Raw genomic sequence first — 21,591 nt, 5'->3', positions numbered from 1 at the left:
GGTTTTTAGACTCAATGTTAAAACGCCCTGACAAAATCTGACAGCGTGTCATGTGACTGTAAGTAGAGGGGAGACGCACGGAGCCAATACCCATAGGGTAACCGGGTAACCCACTCCCAAGGTTAATAGATTAGGGCGTAGGTTGTCTCATAACTGTAGACCAATCAAAGGCTGGCTTTTTAAAGGCGGGAATACGTCATCCGTACGACAATTTTAAAATTGCCATAAGAGTCAATGCTAATAAAAGGTTCAAAAACTTAGGTTTTGCAATATATTTTGAGATTTTCTTGGGTATAGGTATATTAAGTGGTTCTTATATTGGTAATTATATCAATTTTTCCCTTAAAAATCAATAGTCTGCTAACAAAAAACTAGAATTCATTTAACACTTATTATGTGTGTTTTAAATGGAGAAAACAATTTAATTAGCACAAAAATCCAAAAAAATAGAAGAAAAAGTTTAAAATCAAAAATACTAATATGTAGGTACTTACTCATTATGTTTTTCGTGGAATGTGCAGCACTTTTATCATTTTTGGTGGTATGCAACAACAAAAGAACAAATAATATAAATAATTTATTATTAGGTTTTTTTTTTTTTTTTATTAATGGCTTTGACAGAGCCAATTAGCCAGACTATTTGTGTTTTTTTGTATGGTATTACAATAACAATTTTAAGTTAATATCTAAGCCTACTTATTATCTAAATTTACAGAGTGTTATACTATCTTAATGGATACATTTTTCAATTTTGTGTGATATTTTTACAATTTTATAATTTTATTATCTAAGCCTATTTAAATTATTAGGTTAAAATATAAAAAAGACATAACATAATATTAACATATTCAGACACGAGGAAATGTTTGCTACCTATTTTCTTATGTTTAGAGGCCCATTTATCTTGTAACATTTTATTATCCATTATTGTTTGATAATGTTAAGGTATTTGGGAAATGTCCAAAAGCATTATTTTGTTTCCATCTGGTTCAGGAATTTTGGAGTTGCTTTTACATATAGCTATGCTACAAATGTTACCACCACTCATCTAAAAAATGTTTTATTATTATAACATACAAAACTACATATTATTATGTGTAATATTATAATTTTTAAACTAACTTTACACGGTTACGAAAACACACTTCACAAGTCATTACTGCCTTTGTATAGGACCCAAATAAGTAATTATAGTAATATTGTCCTTATATGCTTAAAAACTCAACAAATATTAAACAAATAAACGATATTACAAGAAAATTCCACAAAAATATACGGAAATATAACCACAAACAACTGTCAAACTTGACTTTGTCGTACGAGTGACGTAGGCATTCCCCTCCCTCTCGCTTCCGCCCACATAGTTATGAGATAACCTAACCCCTATCTATGAACCTTGACCCACTCCAACTGGTTAAAAATTCTGTGAGTTAACCATACTTCGCCGTTGACCTGAATCTAAAACGCATATTTTGGGGTAACCTCTGGTTATCTCTTAACCACAAGTTAACTTTACTTTGTGAAACCGGCCGTAAATTTTGCAACTAAGACATCTTATAAGTTAAAGACGACTCAAAATTATGTTTAATCTGTATGCATTCATTAAAATTTGATGCTAACTACTGATTTGTTTTTATCTTTTTTTCATAAAAATATCTGGCCCCCCGATAATCACACAGCGTTCTAAAAATTATTAATCTATCTTAGGATTTCTAATTGGGTTTTTAGTTTAATTAATAGGTGCACTACAGTTTATTTTACACCAACAGATAACAATTTTTAATTAAATAAAACTGGAAACTAAGTAGGTGAATTTATTTTATAATAATTGTGTTCTAGAAATTACGGGGTGGTCGGGATATTTTGCATAACAATGTACATTCTATATACAGAATATATACTACATTTTATTTATTTATTTTATTTTGCAGTCGCTTAAACATTAAAAATACTACGTTTAATACAAACGTTAAATTAACAAAATGTGTGATTTGGCATTGGTTAATTTGGGTCATTACGTAGAGAATATTAGGAATATTAGAATTACTAAAGGCCGCGTCTCACCATCAAATAATTTGATCAAACAGTTTGAGCAAACTCCGGAAGTACGTCAAAGTGACGTCAAAATTGCAGTTTTTTTGAAATTCTAAAAATCTGTGCTCTCACTGTCTAGCTTTATCAAATTTTTTGTATTGAGTTGTCCAACTTGTTTGTACTTTATTTAAAATTAAAATTTTTCATTATTATCCACAATGAACACTCAGGATGTGACGTCACTAAGGGCCGGTTGTTCGAAAGCTAATCAACAATGATCATTATCAAATATTTAATTACTGTCACCAACTGTCAATGTCAACTTTGTTTGGGTTGCTGAAAACATAATATGAAATTACTTAATCAATTATGTTAATAATTGTTATGTTAATTGATTAACTAATCTCATAATTTTAATCAATTATGTTTTCAGCCACCCAATAAAAGTCGTTACTGTCACCAACTGTCAATGTCAACTTTGTTTGGGTTGCTGAAAACATAATATGAAATTACTTAATCAATTATGTTAATAATTGTTATGTTAATTGATTAAGTAATCTCATAATATTTTAATTAATTATGTTTTCAGCAACCCAATAAAAGTTGACATTGACAGTTTTGGTGACAGTAATTAAATATTTGATAATGATCAATGGGCGCGTTCACCAGATGCAAACGTTGGCAATCAGTTTGCGCTTTATGGTTCTGAACGACTTGCTAACGTCAAACATGTTTGGAAAGCGGTCACCATTTTTGCAAACATAATAGGTTTGTTCCAACATGAACTTTTGGACGGTCCAGAAACCGTCACGAAACTACTTGTACCGTTTGTTGTGCGCATGTTCGTAATTGTATCGCCTAGTTATCGTCCCATGACGGTAATTATACATTTGTCATTTTTATTGGTGACAGCTTGTGTGCTTTTAGTCGATCAAAGGCTCAAAAACTTTAAAGAATTAAGTCCTAGTGCGCAAGTCAGTCCAACCAGCACATTATGCATTTGCCCGATTACTGAAATGATCATCACGAAACCGTCACCGAAAGATCACAATTCTTGTTGGAACAGTGGGAAGGACGATCCGATGACGATCATATTTTTGTTGGAACGGATTTTGTTCACTGCGCAGGAGCATTACCGTTTCGTGACGGTTCTCGGTCGTGTTGGAACAAACCTAATATATTTAAGTTGAACTTTGCAAACGTGTTGAATACTGAAAAAATATGGCGGGAATTTAAATTGTATATATTGTAGAATATATTGATAAGGGTTTTATATATAAAATAAAGGCTACTGAAGACATTCTGCTACGTTATTATCTATTAAATAAATTTTCTTTTTTCCTTTAATAAAAAAAAGTAAATTCAAAAACGTATTTATTGAGAAAATTTATTTTAGGTTACGTTCAAACCAAGCAAGCAAAATGTCAAATTTTAACCTAAACAACCAACCGTTCAGCTCGCTGTCAACAAGTTTAGATTCAAAGCGCAAACATTTGTGAACGTGTTTGCATCTGGTGAACGCAGTCATTGTTGATTAGCGTTCGAACAACCGGCCCTAACTGTCACTTTCAGTTTGCTCAAACCAGTTTGATCAAATTATTTGATGGTGGGACGCGGCCTTAAGGTTGTATGACACTATGCATTTTCTTGTATCATTTCTAATATCGTTTCTTGTATACATTTTCTTGTATCATTTCGTGTACGTACATTTGTTCCCTGTATGACACTATGCAAGTTCTTGTATCGAAAATTGTATGAAATTCGGCACGTGATTGGTCGATATTTTGTTTGTCACCCCGTGTCACGTTATGGTAGTACTGCATCTACATCTACAGCTGATTTTAAGGATTATATAAAATTTATAAACTTTGAATTAACATTTTAATGTTAGAATTTTACGTTGACTGTTTGAGGTTGATTATTTGTGTTTTTATTTTGTTTTGATATTTGTGCTAAAATATTTGCATTAGAATTATCTTCAGTTTGATCCAAATTAGGAGCTATTGTATTTTGTAAAAATTATGCACCATGAAACCTAAATTTATAGTTTGAACTTTACTAGGAGCTAAATATATGGTTATTTAGAACAATAGTCCATACCAAACGGTATATTAAGTATCAATATAAGATTTATAAATAATACCTACAAAAACACAAATAAATTCATCAATACATGATCCCATATTCATTTCAGCCGCCATTATGAGTAAGTAATTATGACATTTTAGATGTTTTACCAGCAGGTTTTACGTTTTTGCTCTTTGCGCAGAAATTGGCGCAGTTCTTGTACAAGAATCTGTGTCTGACTCAAATTCTTGTATCGTTTCTGATATCGTTTCTTGTATCTGTGTATGACACTATGCATTTTTTTGACATATCAGAAACGATATTAGAAATGATACAAGAAAATGTATAGTGTCATACAGCCTTTAAGGAACACTGCAATAGTTTTTTAAGTCGAAATTATTGTTATTTACAACAGGTTTGTTCCAACACGACCGAGAACCGTCACGAAACGGTAACGCTCCTGCGCAGTAAAGAAAATCCGTTCCAACCAAAATATGATCGTCATCGGATCGTCCTTCCCACTGTTCCAACAAGAATTGTGATCTTTGGGTGACGGTTTCGTGATGATCATTTCAGTAATCGGGCAAATGCATAATGTGCTGGTTGGACTGACTTGAGCACTAGGATTTAATTCTTTAAATTTTTTGAGCCTTTGATCGACTAAAAGCACACAAGCTGTCATCAACAAAAATGACAAATATATGATTACCGTCATGGGACGATAACTGGGCGATACAATTACGAACATGCGCACAACAAACGGTACAAGTAGTTTCGTGACGGTTTCTGGGCCGTCCAAAAGTTCATGTTGGAACAAACCTAACATAAACTGACCGCAAATATGTACACAAATCAATGGCAAAGTCATTTCTGCTGACAGTCAGCCGCTATGAGGTTTGTTCCAACATGAACTTTTGGACGGCCCAGAAACCGTCACGAAACTACTTGTACCGTTTGTTGTGCGCATGTTCGTAATTGTATCGCCCAGTTATCGTCCCATGACGGTAATCATATATTTGTCATTTTTGTTGGTGACAGCTTGTGTGCTTTTAGTCGATCAAAGGCTCAAAAAATTTAAAGAATTAAATCCTAGTGCTCAAGTCAGTCCAACCAGCACATTATGCGTTTGCCCGATTACTGAAATGATCATCACGAAATCGTCACCGAAAGATCACAATTCTTGTTGGAACAGTGGGAAGGACGATCCGATGACGATCATATTTTTGTTGGAACGGATTTTCTTTACTGCGCAGGAGCGTTACCGTTTCGTGACGGTTCTCGGTCGTGTTGGAACAAACCTATGGTCGTCCGAACGCACCCAATGTTTTCCTTGAGTTGATGCTTTTCAAATTCGCCACCAGGCGTCGCCCACTCTGCGGTTCCCCGCCAATTTAATCTCGAACGAAACAAATAACTGAATTTGTATTGTATTAATAGGACTAGGACCTTCAATAGGTTTGTTCCAACACGACCGAGAACCGTCACGAAACGGTAACGCTTCTGCGCAGTAAACAAAATCCGTTCCAACAAAAATATGATCGTCATCGGATCGTCCTTCCCACTGTTCCAACAAGAATTGTGATCTTTCGGTGACGGTTTCGTGATGATCATTTCAGTAATCGGGCAAATGCATAATGTGCTGGTTGGACTGACTTGCGCACTAGGATTTAATTCTTTAAAGTTTTTGAGCCTTTGATCGACTAAAAGCACACAAGCTGTCACCAACAAAAATGACAAATATATGAGGTCTGTTCGTACAGACAAATTTCCAACCGGTTGGCAATTCCGCACTGCGCAGGTGTGATTGGAAACTGTAAGAAACTAGTTGCAAATTTTGATGCTCTGCGAACGGATTACAAATTTAATATCTTATGTTAGTTTTAAATCTGGTTTGAATAGTCCACAAGTAAATTGTTGAGAAAAAAGACCGAAAATGAGGAACGTATTTTGTTATTGCAATATAGAAAGAATAATAAAAATATACAAATTATACATTATTTTAAATAGGTATTTACTTACGTCCATGTTGTACTATTTATTTATTTATGTTCAAAAATACAAACTAAACAAAACAAAAAATACAGATTATAACCTTCAACTTCACTTGAAAATATTTATGGTTAGGGATTTGGATTTGGATTTGATCTTGACGTATGTTTGATTCAACGAATTCAAACTGCGCAAGTCTCTGATTCAAAATAAGCAGACAATCTGCAAATTCTTCTGACTGTCACCAACTAATCCACAACTTCAAAATGTTCGCTCTGCGAACAGATGATTTTAAATCACTGACAGTTTCCTGTTGTTGTGCGAACGCTAATATTGAAACACGCATGCGTCGTGCAGTTGCTGATAGTCAGTGATAGTTTCTGATTCCTGTACGAACAGACCTATGATTACCGTCATGGGACGATAACTGGGCGATACAATTACGAACATGCGCACAACAAACGGTACAAGTAGTTTCGTGACGGTTTCTGGACCGTCCAAAAGTTCATGTTGGAACAAACCTATAGATGTCCTAATATTCTTTAGTTATCGCTTGATTTTTTTTAAATTGCATATGCAAATAATACCAAAACCATAGCCACCTTTACTTAACAAGCCATGAAGTTGAAACTTGGCAACATCTATTGGTAGACCGATTAATTCTGACAGTTCTCATTTGTTTTTAAATAATTTTCACTGTATTTACAGAGAAACTGGAATATTTTACAATATTTCGTACTCCAAATTATAAAGAACATTAAAAGGTATGTTATTAAGATGATTTTAGTTCAATATAATATATTTTTATATAAACTTGCGTGCATATAGAAATCCGTCCACTTAAAAGTTTTGTCATTTTTAATGTCTGATATTTCCTAAACCTGTTGGCAGATTTAAGTGATTTTTATAATATGTTATAGCCTAATTCTTTAACAATACCTCTGTAATAATATTGTTGGTAAACAGTTAAATTTTTATGGTGTACCGGGCATTTAAAAAATACTGAAATTAAAACCCAACTAGTAGACTCCGGTTTTCTTAACATTCTGTTTTTTTTATTAATTTGCTTATGTTTAACAACTAGATTTGTTCTTTATCAATTCAGGGTGTTTCTAAATAAGTGCGACAAACTTTAAGGGGAAAGGGACAAAATGAAAATGACGCCTGTATTTTAAAGGTAATCATTTTTTTCGAATTCTGAGAAAACTAATAAGTATTTTTGAAAAATTTAAACGCAGAATAAAAGATTACTTTATTACCGAGGGCCAAAAGTCCCTTAGAATGAATAAAAAGTTTTTTTAATGACATATTTGAAACTAAAATCACACTAAATTTTCTTAGGTTTTCACCCCTGTAACTTATTAAAATAAACATAGAAGTTTTCAGGGACTTTGGGTCCTTGGTCCTAACGTAATCTTTCACTCTGCGTTTAAATTTTTGGAAAATACTTATTAGTTTTCTTAGGATTCGAAAAAAATGAATCCCGTTTATATTCTTGTTATTGGTTTTTTTTGTATAATAAACGTTACTTACAAGGAATTACTTTTAATATTATTTTGTACAAACTGCCAATTAATAATATTTTCTTGTTCGACTCAAAAAATACTATAAATTTTACCAGAATTTGTACTTTAAAATCGTAGTTTCGAAAGCGGTAGTCCGAAAGTCAGACTACGGACGTCATCAATTGCGACGTTGCCTTTTTCTCTTCATGGCTTGTAAAGTAAAGGTGGCCAAAACCCACGGTTCTTAGACATTACTACGGTTGCCTAAATCGACTAACCAATGAACATTAAGGGTGAGATTACGTCACTAGAGTTTACTGTCATTTGAATCGTAATATGATTTTTTTCGAATCCTGAGAAAACCAAGTATTTTAGAAAAATTTAAACGGAGGATGCAAGATTACATTATTACCGAGGGCGGAAAGCCCCTTAGAATAAACAAGCAGATTCTATTGAATGAAATATTTGAAATTAAATATCACACTTTTCTTTTATTTTCAGCCCTGTAACTTATTAAAATAAACATTATAGAAGTTTTCAGGGTCTTTCAACCCTCGGTAATAATGTAGTCTTTCATTCTGAGTTTAAATTTTTCAACAATATTTATTAGTTTTCTCAGGATTTGAAAAAAATGAATACAATTAAAACACATTGAGAATTTTGACATGGGTCAAAATTTTGCATTAACTCAATGTAAAATTATAAACTGTTGAATTCCAGCTTCCCTAATTATTTTACATCAAAAGACATTAGAAACTATTTGTAGAGGATTGAAATCTGTATTGGAAATAACTGTTAAAATTGGTCTACGTAATTAAACATATTCCAAAATTTTGTAAAAATGTAATACATTTTAGTTTTCAGCCCAAACTTAGGCCATACACAATGCAATAATGTTCACATTTTTGAACTGTCAATATTTTTATTTTATCATCTATTGTTTAAAAACAATACAGTTGATAAGATACCCTCAGTAGGGCTTTTCATTCACAGTCATTTGTTTCGAGCTTCTGTCATGTGACACTTAATATTAATATATCTACGTCGTACGTTATTGGTATTACCAATGATACAAACCGAAGACGTATGACGTAGATATATTAATATTATGTGACACATGACAGAAGCTCGAAACAAATGACAATCGATGAAAAGCCCTGTTGCGGAGAAAGGATTAATAATAAAGATTTTTTATTCAGTCAATGGTGTGAGCACTGTCAGTTAAATAGTAACGTGTGGCCTTACTTTTACACGCATACCTATTGTGGCAAATGTATCATATTTTTCAAAATTTTGGAATGCATTTAAATCGTAGAACAATTTTAATACAGATTTTAATTCTCTACAAGTATTCTCTCATGACTTTTGATGTAAAATAATTAGGGAAACAGGAATTCAACAATTTAGAATTTTACATTGAGTTTCCTATGGCCCTTTTTACGATTCACCACCCGGTATAAGATAAAAATGTGTACTATTTGTCTTATTATTTCATAATATCACAAATAATACACATATATACACAATAACACACATTCAATGATCGAAAATCATTTAAAAATATGGGAATGTAAACTCTTGTGACGTAAAGTCAAAAATATAAGTCTCCCCACCACCGTCGGACAAGACAACCGTAATAAAGTCTAAAGTCGACTTTACACTACATGATTTATCATGTGATTTGTCATATGATTTTTCCCATGACGAGCCGCATGACAATGCTTATGACAAAACGAACCGTATTAACAATGCAAAATCATATGACAAATCACACAGTGTAAACATGTAAATTTCACTCCATGACCAAATCATGTGACAAATCACATGATAAATCATGTAATGTAAAGTCGACTTAATAACCGTGGCCAAAACCAAAGTAAAGTTTGAATGCGGAACCATAGCCACCTTTACTTAACAAGCCATGAAGTTGAAATTTGGCAACATCTATTGGTAGACCGATTAATTCTGACAGTTCTCATTTGTTTTTAAATAATTTTCACTTTATTTACAAATATTTTACAATATTTCGTGCTCCAAATTATAAATAACATTAAAAGGTATGTTATTAAGATGATTTTAGTTCAATATAATATATTTTTATATAAACTTGCGTGCATATATAGATATCCGTCCACTTAAAAATTTTGTCATTTTTAATGTCTCATATTTCCTAAACCTGTTGGCAGATTTAAGTGATTTTTATAATATGTTATAGCCTAATTCTTTAAAAATACCGCTGTAATAATATTGTTGCTAAATAGTTAAATTTTTATGGTGTACCGGCATTTAAAAAATACTGAAATTAAAACCATAGAGTTATATATTAGCATAGAGAGAGTGTCATTCAGAGCGAAGTGACGACACCATCTTTTTTATTTGGATTAGTGCTGTTTCACTCTTACGCATAGTAAAGCTGCTACAGTTGTCCTCCTCTTCCGTGCCTATATTCACACTGAATGTCATCATAGATTTTCGATACAATGTGTTAGAAAGAGATGCAGCAAACCAGTCCATGAGATCTTGTCGTCAGGAAGCGCGGAAGGTAGGCTCCCTCTATGTTAATGTATACCTCTATGATTAAAACCCAACTATAGACTCCGGTTTTCTTAATATTCTGTTTTTTTATTAATTCGCTTATGTTTAACAACTAGATTTGTTCTCTATCAATTCAGGGTGTTTCTAAATAAGTGCGACAAACTTTAAGGGGAAAGGAACAAAATGAAAAATTTTGACGCCTGTATTTTAAAGGTAATCATTTTTTTCGAATTCTGAGAAAACTAATAAGTATTTTTGAAAAATTTAAACGTAGAATAAAAGATTACTTTATTACCGAGGGCCAAAAATCCCTTAGAATGAATAAAAAGTTTTTTTTAATGACATATTTGAAACTAAAAATCACACTAAATTTTCTTAGTTTTTCACCCCTGTAACTTATTAAAATAAACATAGAAGTTTTCAGGGACTTTGGGTCCTTGGTCCTAACGTAATCTTTCACTATGCGTTTAAATTTTTGGAAAATACTTATTAGTTTTCTTAGGATTCGAAAAAAATGAATCCCGTTTATATTCTTGTTATTGGTTTTTTTTTGTATAATAAACGTTACTTACAAGGAATTACTTTTAATATTATTTTGTACAAACTTCCAATTAATAATATTTTCTTGTTCGACTCAAAAAATACTATAAATTTTACCAGAATTTGTACTTTAAAATCGTAGTTTCGAAAGCGGTAGTCCGAAAGTCAGACTACGGACGTCATCAATTGCGACGTTGCCTTTTTCTCTTCATGGCTTGTAAAGTAAAGGTGGCTATGGCGGAACCGATAATTAATAAGGCCCGATTGTACATTGGTGGCTTAAGCCATCGCTTAGTTGAACCGGGTTCAATTTTGAGCGTCGGTTTAACTTCATTCGGGTTGTTCAATGCCGAGTTCAGTTAAGCCGAGGTTTATACAAATTTTGGTAAGGTTGGCAATGTAAGGCATGCGTATTCAAAGCAATTCCCATCAATTTTCGACATAAATTTTCCCGCCATTTATTTATTATTACCTATTTGGTTTTTGTCAATATAATTATTTTATTACTGTTATTAGTTTAATCGGTATTTTTTATCGTTTAGTTTATTAGTTTAATCAATTTCCTACGTTAAATTTGTGAACAGATCATTTGAATAGGTATTATAAGTATTAGGATATTATTGCAATGTGTTTATTTTCTTTTTGTAAAAAATTGTTTGTTAGTATTTTTTTCTACAATGGACGCAAAAATACCTTCCAATTTCACCTCTCAAGAAGAAATATTGGTATCTGTGGCCAAACAATACAGCAAAATTGTACAAAATAAAATGAAATACATGTCCAGCCCCCAAAATTTTAGAGAAGTTTATCAAAGCCATTGATTGTAGCAGATAGTAAGATATTTTTATAAATACCTATCTAATAGTTGTTATAAGTATTAGTTTAATTATCTAAATTTTAAATTAACAAAGTATTCATGCACAAGATTTTCAACCTCTTCCTATGTTTGATAAATTGTACTTCTCATGATTCTCTAGACAGTTAGATTTTCTAAATTTTTGGCTAAAGCCATTGCTACTTCCTCTTCTTCATGTAGTATGGGCAAAAGGTTATTAAAAAGCATTGTAATATTGTGTAACATTGATGTTCCAATTATAATTCAATGTGTCTGCCGAATAACAAGTGCCATGTGATTCGTTTTTAAGAAATCTAACAAAAACTGTTAAAATTATAATAATGGTAAATTTATACATTTTAAGGATTAGTAATTAATTACTTCAGCTTAGTACCATCTGTTTAATTTCAGTACTTAAATTACATCTCAACTGAACTAACTTTTCTTCGTTATTGATATTTTATAAAGTTTACGGTCTTTAAATGTATATTCTTCTTAATTAGTCATGTTTTGACTGGCTGATTGACATACAGTCAATGCCATTAAAAAAAGGATTAGTAATACAGTTTACAGTACAGTTAGTTACAAACTGTATTAATAACTAACCCTTAAATGTATAAATTTATCATTATACTAGTTTTTGTTCGATTTCGTAAAAACAAATCACATGGCACTTAACAATTATTATTCGGTAGACCCATTCAATTGTGTCTATGCATTCTGCATTCTCATTTTGCCTCATTAAATAAAATTTCAGCTTGTGATGAAGGATTGCGTAAGGGTGTTATTAGGTTTTTCTTGACTCCGTAACCACTATCACCAACGAAGATACTAATTTAATCTTCACATTCCCTTCTCATAAATATTTTTAACTGTTTACAGCTATGATTTCAAATTCACTCAAAAATGTTAATATTTGCCTTATTCTAGGGAAGTAGGTAGGGTATTTAAATAATTTTAGAATGTAAATTAGTTTGTAATCATTATTAAATAAAGTGATATGTACCTAAATAAGCATGGTACAAATATAATTAATTTTAGATTTATTAATAAATTATGTAGGTACCTACATTTAATTTAATAAATTAACAAAATCATTTTCTACATTTGCTTCAAAATCATCCATAAGTTGCAAAAAGAAGCCTGTTGCTTAAAACCAGTGATATGGGTCCACTTCACTGCACAAAACCTTAATTTAAGGCAATAAAAACCATGTTCTTAGAAGATACAGCCTATGGTTCTTGAAATGTCAATAACAAATTTGCCACTTGTTTTCGTTCTTACCTATCTGTTCGATTTTTTATTCTATGAGCATTAGTTTCATGCAGATAGTGAACTGAACAGCACTTTCTTTGCCAAGCATTTCCAGCATTCCAAAATCTTTGCAAAAATTCATTATCATTCCATTTTTCAAAATGATTTTCTCTAGCCTTACACTGTTTCTGTGTTCTCCTTCCTTCTACAATATTTATCATTTCCAGAAATCCTTCATTATTAGTTAAATTTTCAATGAAGTTCATTTTTAAGGTGTAAATATTATGATTTCCGTTGACAATGACAAAAATGTGAGGTTAAAAATCCTTGAACCAGCGTTGAACCGTCGAACATCGACCGCTCAGCTGAACCCGGGCTTAAACCGAGTTCAAGAATTAAACTTTGTATGTACAACGCACTTCTTGCCCTGAACTCGGTAATGGCGCTGAGCCGGAGTTGAACTTCGATTGTACAACCGGGGGCCTGATTCTAATTCATTTCGACAGTCGCAATTTCATTTCGACCCCGCCATGACAGCCGGAGAGTATTTGGGGATATTAACCTTATCATGTTGAGACTGCTCAGAATTTGGGTTGGCGCTTCGGTTTCTTGGATTTTGTTGATAGTCTGGGAAAATTATCGAAAAAATACCATTTTTGGGAAAAATTATTTACCAGCTATTTTATTGCTAAAATCGAATCTTAAGATTGCATATATTAGTAATATGGGGTATGACAAGTCCGCAGAAAGTGTGTTATTTTATTTATAAACAAATTAGCACTCCTAAATCTTCTTTTTTTTTTCAATTAGTGGTCTGTAACTCCTATAATTTTTCCTTTGAGCCAAAAACACTCAAATAAAAATTCACCGTAATTTAGTTCTGCACAAAGTTATTTTTTTTCCGATTTCCTTCAACAAAAATTTTACTCAGAAAATCCGAGTTTTCCCAAAAAATCTGCCATTTTCAATTAAAATTTTAGGGAAGTACCTAATTATTTATCAATAATTAAATAATTGAAGACATGAAAGATTTATTATAGTAGATTATACAGAGGGGCTAAATTATGGAATAAATTCATTTCTTTAAAACGGACGATTTTGGAGCAAAATCCCGAAAGAGGTCGATTTTTATTTTTAAATTACAATGTTTTGGCATATATTTCATACTAGTGACGTCATCCATCTGAGCGTGATGACGTAATCGATAATTTTGTTAATGGGAATAGGGGTCGTGTGGTAGGTCATTTGAAAGGGCGTTTAATTCTCTATTCAGTAATATAAACATTAATATCATTAGGTATTTATACAGGGTTGCCAAAAAAAATTTTGAATTAAATTAATTGGCGCAAAAAGAAGAATGTATGTAATTTATTTAACTCAAAATACATTGTACTGCTGTCAGAAAATAGAAAAAAAGGTTTATTTCACAAATAAACATTTCTTTTCGCTTAAATTAAATCACAAACAGCCTCCCTCCTACCTATTGGCAGTTTGAACTTTTAATTTAAGCTAAAAGCAATGTTTATTTGCAAAATAAACATTTTTTTCTATTTTCTGACAGCAATAGAATGTATTTTGAGTTAAATAAATTACATGCATTCTTCTTCTTGCGTCAATTAATTTAATTCAAAATTTTTTTGGCCTCCCTGTATAAATAATGATATTAATGTTTATAATACTGAATAGAGCATTGAACGCCTTTGTAAATGAGCTACAACACGAACCTATATTCCTATTTAAAAAAATAATTACGTCATCACGCTCGGATGGATGACGTCACTAGTGTGAAATATATGCCAAGAAATTTAATTTAAAAATAAAAATCGACCTGTTTCGGGATTTTTCTCTAAAATCGTCCATTTTAGAGAAAATGAATTTATTCCATAATTTAGCCCCTCTCTGTATATCAGGAGACCGGCGACAATCTAACCAATAGTTTAGCAATAATTAAAATTGGCGAAATTGGACCATTTGAGCGGTCTCAGGAATGTTATAAAGAAACAATTTTTTGGCTTATAAACAAATAGAACCCCTCAGAAAATATTAGATTAAATTAAATTAAGTTAACGCTGTTGAAAAGAGCACGGCTTCTGTGTCCTTTTCGAAGAAAAACAAATTGAATTGCGAGGAGTGATTCCAGGTATAACCGGTCAAATTTGACCGGAATTTGCGACAGAGTTATAAACAACAGGATTTTAATCTTTGAACCATTAGATACCTTTTAATTCCGGTCCTCTTTGTACATACAAATTTTCATATCTTCAAGACACTCATAACAAAAAAGATTTATGTCACTGTCACCAAATTATTTAATTATTGATAAATAATTACTTCCCTCAAATTTTAGTTGAAAATTAAAGATTTTGTTTGGAAAACCCGAATTTTCCGAAGAAAATTTCCGTCGAAGGAAATTGGAATAAATTATCAATGTGCAGAATTAAATTACTGTCAATTTTTATGTGAGTGTTTTGGTTTAAAGTTAAAATTTTCGGAGTTATAGAGCAATAATAAAAAAAAAGATTTCGGAGTGCTAATTTGTTTATAAACAAAATAGCACACTTTCTGTGGACTTTGCACAGCTATATTACTAATATAGGAAATCTTAAGATTTGATTTCAGCATGTCCAGCAATAAAATAGCTGGTAATTAATTTTCCTTGTTTTTTACTAATTTTTCCAGATTATTACCTCACATCTTTCATTGAGTTGATGATTCATGTTGTGGACATTCTCAATTATTATATTTCTAATTTAATACTATTCTATCTAATTCCTCAAAACAAGCAAATTTCAATTAAACCCAGCTATATTATAATACCTTTTGATTTAGTTTTCCTTGCAAGAAATAAACAAAACACATCTAAACTAAACCTAACCTCGCTTTTGGCCATTCATTCATCTCCGTGTCAAATAACTTCCACTTCCACTTCTTTTTTTTGGCTTGCATACAAGTGCATCTGCCAGCACATTTCTTTCGTGTTGCAGTTGTCTTGCTCTTAGCAATACTGCAGCACTCTAAAGACAAACAAGAAGATTCTACGCTTTTTTTTGACAATTACTTAATATGATAGGTTATGTTTCGGCTAACGGATTTTAGTATTTTATTTCCTGTTTCTTTATTCTTAAATATTAAAATCATTTCTTTAGACGTTCATAATATCTAACAAATTTATACGTATAGAAATATACCCTGTGATGAGAGATGTTAGTTTAGACAAATAGAACAACATAGGGATAAAACTCTTCTCGCTCCGGGGTAACGGCAGAGCTTTCACAACCCGAAATGTTACCTCGGTTAGACTAGAACCCAGGAAAGGATAGGATAAAGAAATATGGGACAATTGAGTTTGTATTTCACAAATTGACCTTGTTAATATTTAAATGAGTAACAATTAATTTTAGTTGATCAAAAGTTAGATTGCAAAGAATATCTTGTATATTAAAACTAACTGGGACCCCTAGTTTTTTTAGTTCATCTCTAAGATCAAACTGTGTACCTTTTCTTATGGGACATTGCAAAAGAATATGGTCTATATTCTCCTCTCTTCCACATTCACAGAATGGATGATCTTTTATTTTTAGTCGATATAGATGTGATCCTGTGCAACAGTGCCCTGTCCTCATCCTTATTATATTAGTCAGGTGTCTTCGGTCTATATAGGGAAATTTTTTAAACCAGGGTTTATCTGGAAATGAGGGTTGAATTCCAGAATACCATCTCCCTTTAGTCTGTGTCTGTGATTTCCAGCATATGTCATGTTCCCTCCTTATTTTACTTTTCAATATTGGCCAAACATCTGTGTAGTTTATTTTCATACTTTGTGGGACATTAAGTACTCTCCCAATATTTGCCAACTTATCAGCATATTCGTTTCCCTCTATTCCTGAGTGACCGGGGATCCAGCACAATTTATATTTTTTGTTATCTGAGTTTGCCTCTACTAATAGCTGTTTCGTTTCTAATGTGGTATGATCATTATTTGCATTTATGCCAACTTTTGTTAGTTTCTGTATAGCACTTCTGGAGTCAGTAAAGACAATACAATCAGTAATACCTCGATTCAGACATTCCTTTACCCCCTTGCCAATAGCCACTATTTCTGCTGTGCATATATTCAATGCTGATGGTAATCTAGATGAGTATGAATAGTTGATATTGGGAATGTATACACCGTAGCCTGTCTCTGCTTCCTTAGCATTCCCACTTTTTGATGCATCAGTATAGATAAATAGGTAGTTTTCACTTAATTTCTCTGTTGCTGCTTTGAATATCATATTTTGATGATGATCTGACTTGCTGATTTTTAATTGCACTGTGGGAAGTCGTGTGTATTGTATGTCCATGTTGAACGAGAAGCAGGGTATCACATTTGCTGTGTGAATTATACTTTTGTATGGTTCTAGTTGGTCAAGTGCCTCCACTAGGTATGGTCTCTCTCTTTGTTTCCAATATCCTATCTTATAAGTACACGCTTGTTTAATATCTTTGATTACCTTTAATATCGGATTATCTTGAATGCTGTACATTTTTGTCATAAATTTCGTTGCCAACCATTTTCTTCGAAATTCTAGTGCCATCTCTGCAGTTTCTGCCAGCAATGCTGTTGTAGGAGTTGACTTCATGCATCCGAGGATAACCCTTAGGGCTTGAAATTGTACTGTATCTAGCTTACGCAAGGTGTTTTTGTTTGATGGTTTTATGAATATGCTGCCGAAGTCCAAATGGGATCTCACCAGACCATAATATACCAGTAGTAAAGTGGCAGGGTCCCCACCCCACCAAACTTTCCCTATTGCCCTCATTACGTTAATACCTTTAATAGCCTTACTTCTTATGTTTTCTATGTGGGGGTTCCAGTTAAGGTTTTCTGTGAGGGTGACTCCTAAATATTTAATTTCTTTTTTACGAGGGATGATCTGCTGATCCATAACGATTTCTGGATATATGTAGCTATTACTAGTTTTTGCAAACCATACTACTTCACTCTTGTTTACTGAAATAGAGAAGCTGTGTTTCGCTAGCCATTCACTTATGTCTGCAAGAATTAAATTTGATCCTATTACTGCTTGGATTGGGTTTTGATGTTTGTTTAGCAGTACTAGATCATCTGCATATGACAATAAAATGCATTCCTCTGGTATTATTTCATAAATCGAATGTATATAGATGTTAAATAGTAACGGACTGAGTGGTGATCCTTGTGCTAAACCTTGTGTTGTAAAGGTCGGACCTATGAGATTTTCTTCCTCATTTTTGACATATATTTTCCTGTTATGAAGAAGCTTGAATGTAAGGTTAGTTAGTTCTATTGGGAGATTTAAATCTAACATTTTTTTATAAAGTATATAAATGTTTACATGATCATAGGCGGCTTTTATATCTAGGAAAATTCCCAACACACTTTTATTCTCTGAAAATGCTGCCTGAATATAAGATGTAAGAAAAGCAATATTAGTCTGAATTCCCATACCTTTTCTAAACCCTGATTGGAAGCTGTTGAATGTATGGTTATTTTCCAATATCCATTCCAGTCTGTTTTTAATAAAGTGTTCCATTATTTTGCCTACACATGATGAGAGGGCTATGGCTCTATAACTATCTACGAGTTGCGGATTTCTGGTAGGTTTGAGAAACGGGAGTATTATTTGTGTTTTCCAGCTCTCAGGAATCTCTTTTCCCTCTAGTGCCTTATTGTACATATGAAGTAAGCTTTTTAAGGCTGCCTCTGGTAAATATTTGATCATTGAATAAGTGATTGCATCAATGCCCGTTGCTGTGTCCTTTTTATTGTTTATACCTTGTTTCAGTTCACTCATGGAGAAAGGATTCTGGATCCTGTTGTTTGCCACTATCGTAAATTCTGGATCTATGTTGCATACTGATAGATTTGTTAAGATACTTTCACTGATTTGTGTGTTGGGTAGTTTTTTTTTATACCCCTGTTGTGAATTATAGAATTTTTTAACTGTACTCCATACGTAGCTCATATCAGAGTTTCTATTTAGCGTTGCACAGAACTTTCTAAAACTGTCTCTTTTTTTCTCCCTTAGAAACTTTTTTGTTGCTGCTATCATTTTTTTGGCGTGGACATAGTTTTCAACTGTGAATTGTGTCTTGAGCCTTAAAATTGCTTCTTTTCTGTCTCTTATTTTTTGTGAGCATTCCTGATCCCACCAGATGCATCCTATTCTTCTCTTTGTTCGATTTTTCATTGGAATAGTCATATTGGCTGCTCTCTCCATTGTTTGAATTAACTCTCTATATTCCAGCTGTTCTATATTTGCTGTTCGGTTTAATATGTCCTGGTACTCTTCCCAGTTGGCTCTTTTATAATTTTTCATTCCCCGATTGATGTTTTCCGGATTAATGTTTATGGAATTTTGTATAACTAGTTTTGTGGGGTAGTGGTCACTGAAGCCCAGGTCGTTTATTACTGTCCAATCACATTTGTGGGCTTGATTACTGGAGGTCATCGTCAGGTCTACTGCACTTCTCCTTTGTCCTGGTCTGGTGAGTCTTGTTGGAGTCCCATCGTTATGTATAAAAAAATTGTATTCATCAACAAATTCTTCTATATTGTTACCATTTGTGTCAGATATTTCACATCCCCAAGCAACATGATGGGCATTGAAATCTCCCAAAATGATGATCGGTCCTTGTAGCACCTTAATTAGGTTAGATAGTTTGTTTTTTGTTATTTTATTGGTGGGATGAGAGTATATATTTACTATATTATAATTTTGAATTTTAATTATTATTATTCTAAATTTGTTGGTTTCTAGGTTATTTCCACATTTTAAAATTTCGTACTTTAGATTTTTTTTAATTAGTGTTGCTATACTAGTACCTTCATTCATATCATTTCTGACTATATTATAGGTTTTAATGTTAAATTTATGTACCGGTTTTAGAAAGGTTTCATTGAGTAAAATGACATCTGGTTCCTCATCTCTGATTAGTGATATTAAATTACTAAAATTAGAGTTTACACTACGTATGTTCCATTGAATAATGTTAAGGTTTGTGTTATCCATTTTTATACTAATGTGTTAGTTACTTGCAGATGAGAACTGCATTTTTTGTTGATCTGATTATATAACTTGTTATTTTGATTACTTTTCTGGCCTATCCGAATCTTCCGAAGATTTGGACAACTCAAAGTATGTATTAATTAGATCCCTAATTTGACATTTATGTTCTATTGGTGTAATTAAAAATTTTTTATAATATTCTTCAACTCTGTTCAGATTATTTGACTCTATTGACTGTGTACCTGACCCAGCAGGATCTTCTTCTCTATCTATGTTTCTATATGGACTAGATTGAAAATTTTGAAATTGTGGCCTGTGTTCTGCCCTTTCCTGTCTTCCATTGGGGTATGATAATACTCTGTTATGTGCTGTTTTGTCAAAACTGACTCTCTTTGTTGGAGGAGAGGCGTTTGTCGTTGATGCATTTGCGTATGTTCTTTTTGACTTGACAATATTACTGCTATTGATATAAGATCTTCTTTGATTTATCTGTATATGATTGTCCGATTGTTGCCCCTTGTTTTGTGGACTGGGGAATTCTGTTTGCAAGAATCTAAATGTTTGTGCTGTATTGGATGTATTAGGTACATATGACTTAGGGTGCAAAAAATTGGCCTCATAATGTGTTATATTTTCGTATACCATGGTCTTTTTAATGTTGCATTGCCTTTCATACTCGGGACATTTTCTGCTGGTAGCCTGGTGTTCTGTCGATTTGCAGAAGTAACAAGATATTCTACATGTCTGTTGTGCATTTTCTTCGGTTTCATGTGGGTTGCCACAGTTGTGACATTTTTTTATGCTTTTACACTGCATTTTTGTGTGTCCAAAAGCCAGGCAATTGAAACATTGGGTGACTCGTGGTATGTAGGGAATTAGCGGAATTGATAAGTAACATAATTTTATATTTCTAGGGATTATTACCCCTTCAAATGTTATTAAGATGGTCCCCGTTGGAGAGTACTCGATTGTTCCGTCTTCATTGGCTTTTTTCGTGGTAAATCTTTTTACATCTAATATCTTAAAAGGGCTTTCGCCCATATTTTTGATGTTTTCTTCTGTAAATATTGGGTTTATATTCCTAGCTATTGCTTTACAAGTTACCGAGTTTCTTGGTATATATATTTTGTATTTGTCATTTAGTTTATTATTTTTAACAAAGTTATTTGCTGCTGATGCAGATTGAAATATTATTCCTAATTTGTTTTTACCTTTTTCTTTAACCTCTAAAACATCTTTAAGTTTTAATTGAAAAATATCTTTAGCAATTTTTAGATGATTATAGCGACCTACAGCATGCCCTTTTTCAATTCCTTCAATAATTACAATAAATGGCCCTATAGCAGAATTATTATAACTTAAATTAGTTAAAAAAGTCTCCGTTTTATTATTTGTATCTTTTTGTTCGGTTTTTTTATTCGTATCCATTAAGTTCATATCAACATCTTGACTATTAAAACCAGCAAAACCTTCAAGGTCAGGAGGGACTTTCCCCCCGGAATCCTCGGTCATTATTAATTACCTTAAATATTTTATACTCTTATCTAAGCGTGTTAAATACAAATGAAATTTAAGAATATAAATGTAATATACCAATAATATTAAAAAAGAAAAGGTTTATTAACAGAGGAAAGGTTAGTAGATCTCACCACAGGTTTCAAATTTGCCTCCTGATGCGAATCACATCCGTCACCTTTCACTGCCACCGAAAGAATCCCTCCGTGTCAAATAATTTCGACAGTCGCCATATTGAAAGCGACTTGTTTTTGGTCGAAATTTGATTTAGAATCAGGGCCCGGGC

The 21,591-nt window shown here is 32.5% G+C and overlaps 1 long non-coding RNA gene across 1 annotated transcript; it reads right to left on the bottom strand.

Annotated features, from left to right (window-relative positions):
• Positions 1–597: 597 nt before the first annotated feature.
• Positions 598–21,505, bottom strand: LOC126883926 (uncharacterized). The gene is made up of 3 exons (XR_007697760.1): positions 21,440–21,505; positions 15,577–15,918; positions 598–1,048 (listed from the first exon to the last, which is right to left on the bottom strand). It is a non-coding gene; the product is annotated as an uncharacterized LOC126883926 (long non-coding RNA).
• Positions 21,506–21,591: the final 86 nt, after the last annotated feature.

The sequence above is a fragment of the Diabrotica virgifera genome, chromosome 4 (genome assembly GCF_917563875.1).
Source record: "Diabrotica virgifera virgifera chromosome 4, PGI_DIABVI_V3a".
NCBI classification, from domain to species: Eukaryota; Metazoa; Arthropoda; class Insecta; order Coleoptera; family Chrysomelidae; genus Diabrotica; species Diabrotica virgifera.
This window is presented reverse-complemented; position numbering and strand designations above follow the sequence as displayed.